Source organism: Chenopodium quinoa, unplaced genomic scaffold (genome assembly GCF_001683475.1).
Source record: "Chenopodium quinoa cultivar QQ74 unplaced genomic scaffold, ASM168347v1, whole genome shotgun sequence".
NCBI lineage: Eukaryota > Viridiplantae > Streptophyta > Magnoliopsida > Caryophyllales > Amaranthaceae > Chenopodium > Chenopodium quinoa.
This window is the reverse complement of record NW_018743292.1, coordinates 9,139,584-9,153,455: the sequence shown is the minus strand read 5'-3', so window position 1 is coordinate 9,153,455 and position 13,872 is coordinate 9,139,584. Positions and strand designations below refer to the sequence as shown.

The 13,872-nt window shown below is 34.9% G+C and overlaps 1 pseudogene; it reads left to right on the top strand.

Moving 5' to 3' along the window:
- The first annotated feature begins 1,058 nt into the window (after nucleotides 1-1,058).
- Nucleotides 1,059-7,715, top strand: LOC110736900 (annotated as a pseudogene).
- The last annotated feature ends 6,157 nt before the right edge of the window (nucleotides 7,716-13,872 follow it).

Here is a 13,872-nt window from a genome sequence, read left to right as displayed (position 1 = left end):
GAGATGGAGGAAATATCAATGGAACGGTAACAAATTTGCTCTGCCTCTAAATTCTCTATTTTGCTTATACTGCTGCTCAGATTATTAAAGTTAGTTTTCAGAGTGAGTTTTCATGGTTAAACCCCCATGTCCCGACCTCCTCTCCAAAAGCAGGATGTGTAAGACCTAATAAAATACATGTAGTTTATCTTTTATTTTTTCAGTTGACACATTTTTCTTTTCATGTTTATCAATTTATAATTTCAACCATCTATATCTCTAATTGTCATTGCATAAAATTTATATAGGTTCAATATTGTAATAGTATAAATTAAAATAAATTTTAACAAGATTTTCAGTGGAATATTGGGAAATTCTTTTGAATTACATGTTAATAAATTTTTATTACATGCTCATCTTAAAACCACATTTCATATCCTTATCCTAAATTGATATATTGACTAGAGCACTAGACATGTACTGATGTGCATGGGTTGGGTAGCTTGGGCTAGCAATAAGGCTGGTTTAGCATGACATGAAAATGATTTGACTTGGCACCAGCCTATCAAAAGCCTAGCACGACATGAAAGGCACGTCGGTAGGTCGTGTGTCGTGCTTGGACATCATTCACAAAATTTGGCAGTTGGCACAAACTCGACACAAAGAGAGCAATTCACCCTGATGTTGGCCGTTTATTTTTGACTAATTTAGCGATAATATAAAATTTATTAAGGAGGCCTGTTAGTACGGCGACACATTTACATAATCTTGCATGAGCTCCGAATTTAAAAGATCGACACAAGTCTAACACGACATGACTATTTCTTGGCCTGTCTGCACACGGCCCACTTGAGCACAAAGCACGCTAACACAGCATATGCACCTGCCAACATATCTTGTGCCTACCTTTATTATTACTGACATATAAATTTAACACACAAAATATTTACATATGTTTTTGGGTGAAAAATATGTTCATAATCTTTTAAACACTTTCAAATCACATATATGTAAATTTCGAATTATGTAAAACTCGTATATATTTATTCGAATCTAAGATAAACAACCTTATTCGAAGACCTATACATAAATCATAAATCTCAACACAAAGGAGGGAAAGGCAATGACCCTCCAACACTAAGCCCAACATAACTAACCAAGACACCAAGTATCTCCCTTCAACCTCTTCTTCTTCAAAAGTCACTACCAATAATAATCATTCAATATTCACAATTTCACAGCTTATAAAGTTAGGGGTTTATGGAGGGTTTTACAGCTTTTACTCACCTCTAACAACACACACTTCTTCCTCCTTTAATGGCGCCTTCTTCTTTCTCTCTCCTCCTCCGCCACCACCACCATTATCACCGCCGTCATTTTCTCTCTCCTCTCATCCGACACTTCTCTCACTCCCCACCATCTCACTCCAACACTACTACCACTTCCTCGGACCCACCAAAACCCTCCTCTCTTACCTCCCGTTTAAGCTTCGTCTTCGACAAAATCGACGAAATCGAAAAGGAGCGCGGTGAAAAAGATGATGCTCTTCAACGAATTCGAGCTTGGCGGGAATCCAAGAAGAAGCTCAAGCAATCTGATGATGATGGTGGTGGTGTCAATAATGTCGGAAATGAGAAATTAGGGTTAGGGTTTAGTGATTCTGGTGCAAATGGGGGTGAAGAAAGGGGTTTTGATGGGGGTTTTGATGGGGGTGTTGATGTTGCGGCGAGTGGAGGGGTTGAGGAGGTGAAGAAGGTGGGATTGATGAAGAAAGAGATTGAATTGGCGCACCCGTGGCCGGAATGGGTTGCGTTGATGGAGAGATTGGTGCAGCAGAATTACTTTGATCATAGGAGGAAAGATGAGGATCAAATGATTGAGTGTTTGGGTTCGGTTGATGTTTCTGGGTTTGCTGAAGAAGAAGGGTTTGATTTTACTAGGGATTGGAAGACTGTTCATGCTGCTATAGTTAATTTTGGGAAAGATCGGTTCGATATTTTGAGGTAGTTGTTCATTGCTCTACTTGTTCTTGATCATCTTATTAACCTCCCTTTCCCACCAATTAACTTATAGAGAGGAAATGTTTTGATCTTATTGCTTGTTGCTTGTTTGATTTCCTATACTATTTTTTTTTTTTTTGGTTATAATAGAAAATTAGAACTGAAGAGAGAAATTTAGCAAAGAAAGAACTTGCATTTTTGTCCTTTGTTTCGCTGAGTAGAAATTTAGAGGATTAGTCTTTGTAATTAGTTGATCGCTAGAAATGTTTTTGATGCTATCAATGGATTATTTAAGAATGGAGAATGGAAACGTGAACAAAATCGAGTTGTTTAATTATAGTGGGAAACTGGGAATTTGGAGTGGAAGGAAGAACTCAATTTGGTGGAGGGGTGAATTGGTTTTGCTTTTGTGAATTGGCTGGGTAAAGAGGGTTTACTTTGGTGGAAATGTAAATTGCTTCATCGATAGTAATAACAATGTGGAGCTATATGAGCTCACTGAGAAATTGTAAGGATTGAACTTTAGTTTGTTCAGAGGATTGAGCGTTAATGAGTTTCATTTGTTTTAGAGAGTTGGTTGATAAGAGTAGGCGTCAGTTTTCACTTAGTTAATGTAGTTATCTACTTATCTTAAGGTGACAATTTGACAACATTGCATTCCTTGGAACTTTACATTTTTTGGGAGGTGAATCAAGTTTTATTGCTCCATGCTAGCGTCAGTTTTATTTTTAGGATTCAGACACTATTCCTTTCATGTCAGACTGATATTCCTTCTCAGTATTAGTGTTCTTGTGTAGATTTTGGTCAAAGATTTTCTTGTATTGTTCTTTTGGTCAATTTTTTTAAATCATCCGTTATGATCTTGCAATGGGTCTTAGCTGGTAGTTTGTTTTATATAGAAATATTATGGACTTCTACCTTGAGTCATTTTATTCTATTTAAACTGGGAATTAATTTCAGGTCATTGTCGAGACAGGATATTCAATCATTTGTCGGGTTTGGATGTCCCAGTGCAGACAAAAAGGTGGTTTTTTTCTGCAAAACTGTTGAGGAAACATGCTCATCTTGATGAAGGAGATGTAAGTGTTGCTTCACTTGTAGCTAAGTCATAGCTCTCCATACTTCATTGAATTGACTGCTTTGGGAGGTTTGCATTTACCTCTCTGATTCTCATTAAACTTTTGGAAATTGAAGTCAAAGTTTGTATCCAGGATTGATGTCTTTTTCTTTCATTCAACTTGTGATTGCCTGATTGGGTACATGTATTAAGTTATGTTGCTTGATACTTAAAACTGTGTACATGTTAGTATTTTACCCTCCCCAAACCCTACTGTTGCAAGTTTTAACAGAATTTTTAATGTATTTCTTTGCTCCCTTGACAATATTGATTTTGTTTGTCTTATAAGCTGAGAGGCTTGCAAATTGCCAATTTTGGAGTTTACTATGTGCTTTCACCATCAAACTCAAGCTTGATGAGAAGAAGAATATATTGCACTAATTTTGTGCTTTTTGTCTCTATAGTGTGTTTATATCAATGGTTTTTTTTGTGCTTTTCAGGTTTGCAGTTCCTGCAATTTGAGAACCAAATGTGAAAGGGCGTATTTGGTTACAAATAAGGAAGATGAGGCAAGGACGATTGATGTGATGCGTGTCTTATTAACTTATGGCTTTGATCCTATAAATGGATCAGTTGAAAACAAATCTTTGTTGAAGCACAAATCTGTGAAAGCAGTAGTCCGTAAATTGCTTCATGAGGTTGTCAGGTTAAGTGCAGTGCCAATAGATCCCAATCTCCCTCCTCCAGTGATCAAGAAGCGCCCACCGAAGGTGAAGCAACCACCACCTCCACCCAAGAGACGAGTGGGACGTGATGACATTGAGATGAAAAAGGGGGACTGGTTATGTCCAAAGTATGTCTCTCTTCACATATAGATTGATTCTTCATTGCTTGATTATGTTCTGTGTGTTAAAGGGGTTATGTTTACTCGCATTGTATGTTTGTATCAGTTTATATGTCATTATTTATCCTTGTGTCCTGAACTTGTGAAGATTACTGTCACTTTTGATGATTCTACATCCTACTATGATTTAGTTCTAGGAATGTGGTCTTCAAAAAGTAGACCTTTTCTCTTATATCAATTTTCCTTTGATATTTGGGCACTGCTCTATGTATCACTTTCTGGTTTGGGTGCTTCAAAAAGTTCGACTCACCTTTAACTTATTTTATTTTGGCAAGCCATTATTACTACCTTACCCCTTCTTACTACACACTATATACTCCCTCTGTTTTGTTTTTAAATGCATCACTTGAGATTTTACACTATTCATGCTTCAGTTCTCAGTACACCTTTTCCCCACTGGCCTGCTGTGTTACTTTATCCACTTTTTCTTACACCCACCCACCGTTTGTTTATCTCTCTTAGTTTATCCACCTTTTTATCACACCCACTCATTGTTCCAAACTTTCCTAGAAAAAAGTGTATGATGAATGCGTTGAATTTTCGGAATGGAGGTGTAGGTCAGTAGGTGTATATAAGTTGTTCTTAAAGCGAGAGAAGGAGAATTTCTTAGATAATGATGAGGCTTGGGGTAAAAAATGAGTATAGGACATTTCTGAGGTAAATGATGAATAATTTGGCTGTCTGTCTGCTATGTTTTTGGCTGCATGATGCAGTAATTTACAGATAGTTTTTAGAATTGCTTGAATTTCCAATCCCTGTCGAAGGGGAATCTGAGATTTTGTTGAGATAGACTTAGCATCCTCCACAATGTATATTGGTTTTTTACCGTAATTTTCTTTTCTTTTTTTTTTTTTTTTTTTTTTGATCTGTTAATTCTGGTAGTTGCTGACTGCAGGTGCAATTTCATGAATTTTGCAAAGAATAATGTTTGCCTGCAATGTGATGCGAATCGTCCCAAGAGGCAGCTGCAGCCAGGAGAATGGGAATGCCCCCAGTGAGTTCCTGCCTTATATTGGCCTTTTGGTTCCTATATTTGGTGAATTCTAGTAATAGTGACATGGATTATTGCTATTGATTTTAATTCTTTTTCTCCCCCTTTACTCTCATGAAATAATCTGCCTCAAGCTAATGAGACAAGTAATTAGTTTACCATGTTCTGAATTCATCCTCCAGATTGTCCTCAGCTTAGTCTCCTCCCCTCCATGGTTAGAGGCCCTGTAGTTCTTTAGAGATTTATAAAATAAAATCAAATCTATGGTGTTAGAGACCCAGGCCAAGAATTCTCTATAATACCCCCCCCCCCCTCCTCAAAAAGAAGAAAAAAACACTTAATGGTATTGAACATTAGACAGAAAGAATAATGGAATATCCTGTTGTTAGATGTCTACAAACTCTACATCAATTCTTGGTTAACAACTCTTAATTGTACTTGTTAAGGGACACCAACTACAGCATCTACAATCTGTATATTTGCTCATTGATTTGTGACCCGATCCTCAGAAGAGTAGTCAATCCTCTGCTTCGAATTTTACCTTTGTCTTCTTATTCCTTGATCCCTTTGAATGTATGTTTATTATTTCTCTGACGCTGTTGTGTAAACTACAACTATCTGTTGGCAGATGCAACTTTCTGAACTACAGAAGAAATATGACTTGTTTCAACTGCGAACATAAGCGGCCACCTGATGAATACATGGAGAATCAGATGCAAAGCAGGCCGCAGAGACCAGTTACAAGAATGGAAAGAGCTCCGGATAGGGAGCAACTTTCCAATGCCTGGAACTTTGACTTTGATGATGATGAATCAGATGGGGCAGATGTCGCAGCTTTTGAGTATGCAGATGCTCGTGCAATGAATGAAGATCATCATCTGGATAATCCGCCGGAAAATGGTAACTTCAATAGGCCTCAGGACAACCAATATGGGTTCAGCAGAGCCCCAAGGTTTCAGGAGAAAGATCCTCCAATGCCTGTGCAAGCAAAACACAGTATTGGCTTTGATGATTTTGACGACGAGGACGATGACATTGATAGCTATGAAGTAGATAATCAAAACAGAAATCAGAACCAGGAAGCTTCACCTCTTCGCTTTTCTGATGTGGAAAATGAAGGCTATTCTGATGCTGAAGAAGATGACATTCCAGGATTTAGCAGACCAAGATCTAGTTCCTATTCCAAGTCATCCAAGTCTTTTAATCAACAAGTATCTGTATCTGATTCAGGGGATGATATAGATTTTGATTCAGATAAGGACCTTCCAGTTCACCCTAAGTGGAAATCAAGTCACGTTGCTGATTCTGGTCGTAGAAATAAAGCTTCACGTGGCTCATCAAAACGAATGAGTTTTGACTCTGATGAAGATGATGATAAGCTTGTTTTTGGGACCGATGATGATATTGAAGAAAGATTCTCATCTAGACAGCGTAGGGAGAGCCATTATGATTCCGATGAGAGTGGCCTTGAACACGATGAGAATTATAACCAAACCAGAAACCGTAGTGGGTTTAATGGAAGTTTTGTAAAGGGCAATGATTTTGATCATGAATATGGTAGAGGCTCTCGTGGTAGTCACAGGGACTCATTTGAAAATGTACGTGGGAATTCGAGTATGAGGGGAGGTTTCCGTGGTAGACAAAGGGATTCATTTGAGGGTTCAAGTATGAGTGGAGGCTCTCGTGGTAGACAGAGGGATTCGTTTGACAGTGAACATGGGGGTTCGAGTATGAGGGGAGGCTCTCGTGGTAGACAGAGGGATTCGTTTGACAGTGAACGTGGGAATTCGAGTATGAGGGGAGGCTCTCGTGGTAGACAGAGGGATTCGTTTGACAGTGAACGTGGGAATTCAAGTATGAGGGGAAACTCTCGAGGTGGACGGAGGGGTTCGTATGACAGTGAACGTGGGGGTTCGAGTATGAGGGGAGGCCCTGGTGGTAGTCGGAGGGATTCATTTGATAATGAACGTGGGAGTTCAAGTATGAGGGGGGGTTTTCGTGATAGTCGGAGGGGTTCATTTGACAATGGACGTGGGCAACAAAACAGGAGCGGGAGACAGAGGTCTAAAACATCTGCAGGACATGGAAGACAGAGGTCTAATGAGTCAGATAATGATTGGTCTGATCATGATAGACCCTCCAGGCCGCGGAGAAATGCTAGATGATAACCCTGAGTGTACATGGATCATCTCTGTTGTTGGTTCTCTCAGTATCTTGAATGATACTAGAATCCATGGTTTTCTGATAAATCAGGTTGATAATATTCAGTTCTGACAGAAAAATGAATGCTTTCATATATTCATCGTGTCTGAATACGAGGTAGTTATATCATGAAGTTTTGAAAATTATAAGCGTGGCTGGAGCTGCTCTCTGTTCGACAAAAAGGAAGAAAAACAGAAGTTAGGGATTCCTCATCTATTGCAGCATGCTTGTGGGCGCATGTGAGCTAATGCGATAGCATAACTTAGGATAAAAATTAAGGATTGCCCCGTGCACAGGATCCTTGTATTCATATGTCACACTTCGTATTGATAATTTGCTTGGCGGTTTCATGCTCCAGAATACACCTGATAATCTGTGTCTCTGTTGCATTTTTTGTGCTGCCTGCACTGTGTAAATGTTTAATAGATGACCTTAGGCTACAGTCACTACACCCAAAAAAGAGTGCTCAGCTTCATTAGTTATGTTTAATATTCTTCATTGTTACTAGTTTTGCGAAACATTTTCCTATGTGAGAGACCATTGTTAGAATGACAAGCCAAGCAGATTATGTGAGAAACATTACTTCATTGGTCAAACCAAGCACATTATGTTACAATGACCAGCCAAGCAGATTATGTGAGAATCAAAGTTGGTCAAACCTATTTAAATCATGATAATTTTGAAAACTGGCAATAGATTTGTAAAAACCAAATTTATGGTTTTCGATTTTTGGTTTTTTGGCTTTGCATATAATTTACTTCATTGGACTATCACTTTTTTTCATGACAAAAATTCAATATCTTGTTCTATTCAAAATTTCAATTCTTCTTCATTTACCATATGCATTGAAAAAATCAAAATACAGGATTTTCAAAATCAAAGACCGACCTCCTCTTTACCCTACGCGCAAGTTAGTTGAAAACATGCATATATATATATATATATATATATATATATATATATATATATATATATATATATATATATATATATATATATATATATATATATATATAACCTATGCATGTATTAAATAAATCTTATGCTTTTTGTTACCTAATCTCAAACATATACGAAATACATAACAAGCCTACATTATATTACGTTATAACAAACCAAGCTTCAAAAAATGAGTCTTACTTATAATAAGATCGTTAAATCGTGGATGATCTTGATTTAGTTTCTGAGCTTTATCTTTCTTATAGAGTCTGTAAACGGTAGGTTGCTAAACCACAACGTTGACAGTGACGTTGTGGAAAACAAATGGAAAGAAGAGGAGGCTACTCTTGTGATATCGGATGTCAAGCCTAAAAATCGACCTTCAAGGCCATCATCCTCGAGTAGTAGAAGTTATATCCCTATACCTGGAAGTCATTGAGCCTCCCTACTTCTAAATTAGGCTAATGAGCTACTGTTGCAATAAAAGAAGATAAGATGAGAGGAAAAAAAAAAAAAAAAGAAGTTGATTTTATAAGTGGTTCTATAATATAATTATTTTAATCATGTATATGTTCATTTGTTTGCTATAAATGCATATATGATATAGATTGTACTGTTATTACTGTTGGTTTACTATAACATTCATGTAAAGCTAGCTAGATTATTAATCGTTGCACTTGTTTACATTGAAAAGTATCATAATAATAAATTAGTATTTGAGGAATTATTGTAACAAAAATTGTCTTATACTTTGTAATAATATTAAGTACTTTAAAATAATGACGATTTCTTTATTATTTTTACTTCGTATAATTATTTTAAAAGAAAACAAGCGAGCATAGTCAACAAACTTACCTGTGCGAATGGATACCAACTTCGAATTTTTTTTTTTAAAAAAAAAAAAAAATCAAGTTTTACTTCATATAAGCCGAAGACGGAACGATTCAATTGAGCTAGATTACCGGTAGAATGATGCATTAATTACTTTTCAAATTATAATAACTAGCACAAATTGTATTTCAAGATAACCAAACTGGCACAAATTAATTACTTATTATATGCTTAGCCCTTAACATCATATACCCAAAATCAATATTAAGTTACGATTATATATTAAGAACTCCACGTGAACTTGTTCCAAAGAAAATGAAACGTGTATTTATATTTATGAATTTTCATAATCAAACGAACATAAAAGATCAAGATCATATCGATCTTGAATTATTTATAATAGTATTACATACGTGACATAATAAAAGGAAATAAATTGTAACATTATCATTTAAACATACATAATTCAATTAATTAAATCGATTTAATCCCAAGTCTTGAATACCATCCTTGACGTGTCACAGCAACAGCAGTACTCATCAACTCGAGGAATATACATCATAGCGGGAGCGGGTTGTAGGATGTAGAGTTGTGAAGCCAGAACAGCAGTAGGCGACGGTTGAAATTGGTAGACAGTACTTGAATAATATTGATTATGAGGTACACTTTGACTTTGAGTTTGAGTTTGAGTTTGGTTGACATTATTATTCGAATTTGAAGGTGGTAAGTCGAGGACAGGAATCCAATCGTAATCAGGGTACGCATACGTACTCCGACTTTCTTGGTTAGGACGGTAACGATTTGTATCTGCCGGGGTCGATGTAGGAGAGGAAGACTCCATTGATGGTGTAGAGGTAGACATTGTTGTTAGTTGTTACGTTGGCTTAATTATGTTTCAATGAAGGAGAGTTTAAGGCAAGAAATTGAGTTAAAATTGTGGACAAAAATAATGAAAGTGAGGGGGTTTATAAGGTTTTTTTTGTCGGTGTAATTATTTCCTTGGATGTTAAGGATTGAATTAGTTTTTTTGGTAATTCTTGTAGATCAAGTTCTTTCCAAATTTTGGCATAAATATTTATGGAATACTCTGAATTATTATTAGTACTCCGTAATAATAGTTACGGATTATGCAATTTGTTGGGACAAAATATTTTCCAAAATAAATTATCTTCTTTTATTTTTCAAAATTATCTTCATATTATCATTAACTGAAATTATCTTTTTTTTTTTTTTTTTTTTTTTTTTTAAACTCAACCTAAATTATTCCCTGAGTTAGTATTATATTACATATATACTCCTGGAGTACTATAGATAAAGCTAATAAAAGCTGACTCGATCCGAAAAATTTATTCGAACCCGATTATTAACTGGCCTGTTTGGACCCGGAAAAATGGTGACCCAAACCTGATATGACCCGACCTGAAACCAACCCTAGACCCGAGTTAACCCGAGTATTTGAGACCCGAACCCGAACATGAACCGACCTGGAGATGACCCGACCCAAATATAACCCGTAAATTATTCACCTGAACCGAGATTGACCCAAACCCGTTTTAACCCGTCAAAACCTGAATTTAACCCAACTTGTTATTAACCCGATCCGAATTTAACCCGACTTGTTACTAACCTGACCCGAAATCAACACGACTTGTTATTGACCCTACCCAAATTCAATTCAACCCGAATTGTTCCTAACCCATTTCGAACTCAACCTAACTTGTTATTGACCTGACCCGATTTCAAATCACCTTAAATTCAATTTAGACCCCCTTATTAATATATAGTTATATAGTTACGTCGTCACTTGTGTAGTTGTGTGCTTGGGCAAACGAGTTACTATGATAAGTTCAAGAGTCAATAGTTCAATACATACGACTCCTTACATAGACTAATTATAACTATTTGCTCATTTCCAATTGTTAGAATATATTTAGCATATATTCTCTAATTATTGTATATATCTTTATTATTGTAGATATTGACTAGCTAAAAAAAGATATATACAATAATTAGACAATATATGCTAAATATAGTCTAAGTTGCTCGTAAAGTCGTAACTTCGTAGGGCTAAAGCGATTCTATGTTAATATATATTGATCAAAGTATTTTGTCTTGGATGTAGGGAGACCAAGTCGGTCCAGCAAAAGAAAGAAGCATCATCCCCAAATTATTATTGACTCGACCTGATTATAACCCGTAATTATTGACTTGAACCGAACCCGACTCAAACCGAGAATGACCCAACTTGAAAATGACCCGACCTGATTATAACCCGTAAATTATTGACCTGAACCAAACCCGAGAATGACCTGACCTTATTATAACCCCCAAATTATTGACTTGTACCAAACCCGACTCGAACCCGAGAATGACCCTAACTCGTTTTAACCCGTGAAAACCCGAATTAAATCCGACCTATTATTCACCCGACCCGAATGTAACCCGACCTGTTATTGACCCAACCTAAACCCGTCCCAAATCCTATAAGATGTATGACCCGACTCAAGCATGACCCATCTGAACCCGACCCGTATAGACTACGACATTAACCCAAGTTGACCCGACCCAAACCCAACCCATTTACCCGAATTGACAACTCTAAGTATAGATCATGGTACTCCATACCCAATAAGCTTAGTCAAGATTTCAAGTAAAAAAATCTCAAAAAGTTAGAAGATAAATAAATAAACCAAAGGGAAATAGTTTAATTCAAAAATATTATTATTCTATCTCAAAAAATTCAATCAATATATATATAGAGGAAGACTCATGTAAGAACCCTCCTCTATATAAGAACCCAATCTTAATAAGAACCAATATCAGCCATTTATTAGTTTTGATCTAACTATCTAAAATCATCCCTTAGTAATAGCATTTCTGATTGTGTACTATTTTTTTATTACCTTTCTAACAAAATACCCTAAATTTGAAGACAATTCCTTCTCTCCTCCTCAACATGTACTCTCTCCTCAAAACTCAAAAGTACCTAATCTTCATCAACGAATTCGAAACTCTGGTAAGTTTATCAATTCTTAAAATATTCAGATTTCATTTTATTCCTTGTTTTTTCGATTTTTTTCTAGATTTCTTTTCAGATTTTGCATGCGATTTTTTGTTTCCATTTTTCTTCTTTTTCTTCTTCTTTTTTTTTTTTTTTTTTTTTTGCGATTTTCCTTATTTTGTTTGTACTTTCTTTATATATTTAGAGTTTACATCTTTAGATTTCTTCGTTTTATTTTCATTTTTTTTTTTTTTTTTTTTTTTTTTTGCGATTTTTCTAGGTTTTTTTTTCGATTTTTCTGTTTTTATTTATTTATTTATTTTTTTTTTTTTTTGCGATTTTCCTTATTTTTGTTTTTACTTTCATCAATTTAGAGTTTATATCTTTAGATTTCTTCGTTTTAATTTTCAATTTGTTTGTTTTAATTTTCGAATTTTTTTTCCAGAATTTTTTTTTTCGAACTTGAAGCATAAATAAGTAAATAACAGACCTTTCTGCAGCAATGCAGTCAGTACTCAGCACAGAGCAAATTATTCTTTCGTCTTTTACTGAACAATAATGTTTGCTTGCTCACAAAATGCAATGATATGACAAGTTTCCTAATGGCCAAAAGTGAGGGGTGCTCTGTGTTAGATATCTATTATCATGTCAAAGTGGTTACTGAACTTTTTGAATTTTGATCCTATTGTCATCACCAAAATTCAGAAGAAGCATTTCCATTTACAGCTATAATCTTGCTTCAATGTTGTATTTTGTAGGTTGTTGTAGCTGATTAGTTAAATTAAAATGTCAACCTACCAGCTGAATCTTGGGACAGAACTGGATATATATTCTACAGATTCATATTATTCTAGCTAGAGTAGACTTTAGTCAATTTGTGATACAAACCATTTTCTGGAAATAAGTTATGCTGCTAGCAATAGCTCACTTTTTTTATTTTCATATGCCAACTGACTTGATAGGTCATTTTTTGCAATTATTGTTTATACATAACAGAGTATACATACCCCCAAGCCATATGGATGTGCTCTAATTTTTTAGACTGTTCATTCCCTCAACCCTTGGTCATTTTTTTTTTTCGAATTTTTTTTTTCGAATTATGTCACGGGTATTATGTTTTAAATAATTAGTGATTTAATTTAGTGCTTATGTTCAAACTTTTATTGCATATGTTCTAAAATATCATTGCATATGTTTAGCTAGTCATTTCTATTTTTTTGTCGTAACTTGCTTATGCATAATTTACTTCTGAGATTTTTTTTTTAATTTAGTTTTTAGTAATATTTGTAGTTTAAAGCTTTTATATACATTAGCCTACAAGCTCAACGGGAGAGCGTTGTGCAAATGCACATAAGATGTGGGTTCGAATCCCACTTAGGTTCTTTTGTAGAATATAGGAAAAAAATTTAGAATATAGGTAGAAAAAATTTTATAATAATAAATAATATAGAACATAGGAAAAAAATTAGAACGTAGGAAAAAATTTAGAACATTGGAAAAAAATTTAGAACATAAGAAAAATTTAGAACATAATAAAAAAATTTAGAATATAGGAAAAAAATTTAGAACATAGGAAAAATTTAGAACATAAGCAAACAAACATTTAGAACATAGGAAAAATAATATAGAGCATAGGAAAAAAATTTAAAACATAAGTTGAAAAAATAATTTAGAACATAAGCTGAAAAAATAATTTAGAACATAGGAAAAAATTTAGAACATAAGCTGAAAAAATAATATAGATAGGAAAAAAAATTTAGAACATATGAAAAATAATTTAGAATCCCACGTAGGTTCATTTTCATAGTGTGGAGACAAGAGTTTGTATGTGAGTTAAGTTTGTAACAAAATTTCCATAGTCGTTAATCATATCAACCAATTTATTCTTGTACAAAATATAACTTAGAGCTAATTTAATTTTCCTTTTAAAGTTATTTTTAGAGTTAACTTATGTAGGAATCGAACCTA